Source organism: Neofelis nebulosa, chromosome 5 (assembly GCF_028018385.1).
Source record: "Neofelis nebulosa isolate mNeoNeb1 chromosome 5, mNeoNeb1.pri, whole genome shotgun sequence".
NCBI classification, from domain to species: domain Eukaryota; kingdom Metazoa; phylum Chordata; class Mammalia; order Carnivora; family Felidae; genus Neofelis; species Neofelis nebulosa.
The window spans coordinates 115,088,454-115,091,112 of NC_080786.1; positions in this window are offsets into that span (position 1 = coordinate 115,088,454).

Here is a 2,659-nt window from a genome sequence, read left to right on the forward strand (position 1 = left end):
ATACTGAAAACTGAAAATAATCAAAGAATACAATATGGGATTAGTTGAATACATGTTAGTGTTGACTAAACAAACATTATAATAAGTATATAATGTCTTTATAAACATGCTCATATTCATGATATTACTTTAATAGAGAAATCCTACTATAAGATGAAATACAAAGAATGACCAATTTTGTACAAACATCTGTACCCATATAGATATTTATGGCAATTTTCAACTATAATTGAAAATTTTTTTTTTAATGTAGAAAGAGAGAGAAAGAGGCACAACCCCGGAAGAGGGGCAGAGGGAGAGAGAGAATCCTAAGCAGGCTTCACACTGAGCAGAAGCCTCATGTGGGGTTTGATCTCAGGACCTGAGTAGAAATCAAGAGTCTGACACTTAACCAACTGAGCCACAAGGTGCTACCATAATTGAGAAATTAAGATTGTGGTGAGGTAACAAGTAAATTTTTTATTACTAACTATAATAATTTTCCCAATAGCAATGTAATTATTTCTTGCCAACTGTATACAATATTATCTATTACAATAAATATAGAATAATTAAATTCTTAAGGGAAATATATGACAAAACTATGAATCTCCAGTTAGAAAATGAAAACACATTACTTGAACAAAAATCTAGTGCCAGCATTTGCTATTTAATAACTTGTTTTTTAAAAATCAAAAGGAAGTGACATTTTTTATCATGCTCTCATATAAGGTAACAGTACTAAGATTCATCCTCAGAGATGACTTTTGATTTATCTATGTCCAAGTATTTCTTAGAATATATTTGCAAGTTTTACTATATTTAAATGTTTATATACTATTTTTAGTGTAAGGCCTACAAAAGCATTTTGATGTACATTTTGTTATATCCCACGAACACTCTTTTTTTTTTTTTCTGTGTCTGTTGATGTTGTAACTTAACAACAGAGAAAATTATAAAATCCTGAGAATGGAGATAAAACTAAATTTAAAGTAATAATGTTTATCTGATATTTTCATAAAAACTATCTGCCAACAGTTTTGGACCATATGTTCAAGCTAGCATTTGCCAGATGATTTTGCTCACTATTTTATTGAAACCTCAGTTTGTTAACAGAAATCTTGAAATGTGCACATGCACAGAGACATGTAGAAATGGTATCTCATAATTTGCAGGCTGCCCAAACTTTTCAAAAGGTGAGCTATATACAGGAAGATATTTACATCAAATTTCAAATATAATTCCTTTCTATGGTTTGAAACCATTTTTTTGTTAGTGAAGCAGATAGGTCTGTGATATATAAATGTGTAGAGGGGGTTAATTGCTCCCACTACCACCAGGCTATTGAAAATAATTTTTCAATAATTATTTTAATTTTGGTAAAAAGAAAAACATAACATAAAAATTACCTTCTTATCCATTATTAAGTGTGCAGTTCAGTAGTGTCAATCATATTCACATCATTGTGCAACAGACCTCCAGAACTTTTTCAAAAGTTTCTTACAAACCTGAAGCTCTGTACCCCTTAAACAACAATTGCCCATATTCCCCTTCTCCTAGGTCTTAATAATAACCATTCTATATGACATTTTTATCTGGCACATGCCTGTGCTGTTTGATTTTTCTCTAACCCACCTCAAAACTTGATATCCAGGAATATACAAAGTCTTTCCATTCCGGATTCAGGGTCTCATTTTAGGACCTTCATCCACATTCTTTCCATTGGTTGGGACACTCCCACCTCTTGTTTAAGTAACTTCTTTTTTCCCCACAGATTTATTGAGAAATAATTAACATGCTTTACTGTATAAGGTCACATGATGGTTTGATTTACATACAACATGATGGTTTGATTTACATATATTATAAAATAATTACCACAATAAGTTTGGCTGACATCTAGTTCCTTATATAGATAAAATAGAACAGAAAGAAAAAGGGGAAAAAAAACCCTTTTTCATGTGATAACTCTCAGCTTTACTGTCTTACTTTCTTATATGCCATACTGCATTATTACCGATACTCATCTTATTTTACATTATATCCCTAGTACTATTTATATTATAACTGGAAGTTTGTGACCTGACTACCTTTCTCCAGTTCCTCCTCCTCTTACCTTTAGTCTCTGGTAACCACAAGTTTTTATAGCAGCATTATCAACAATAGCCAAATTATGGAAAGAGTCTAAATGTCCACTGAATGATGAATGGATAAATAAGTTGTGGTATATAAATATATATATAAATACATAATGGAATATTACTCAGCCATCAAAAAGAATGAAATCTCTCCATTTGCAATGAGGTAGATGGTGCTAGAGTATATTACACAAAGCAAAATGAGTCTGATTTCTTTTTGTATGAGTTAGGTAGAATTTTTTGTTTTGGTTTTCTTTTTGTTTTTGTAGATTCACATGTAAGTGAGACCATATAGTATTAGTCTTTTTATGTCCAGCTTATTTCACTGAGCGTGACACCTTCAAGCCTCATCCATGTTCTCACAAGTTCTTTTTTTTTCTGGTTGAATAATATTCCACCGTATGCACGTACCACAACTTCTTCATCCACGCATCCATCAGTGGACACTTGGGTTGTTTCCAATTCTTGGCTATTTTAAATAATGCTACTATGAACATGGGGGTGCAGACATATTTTCAAATTAGTGATTTTCTTTCATTTGG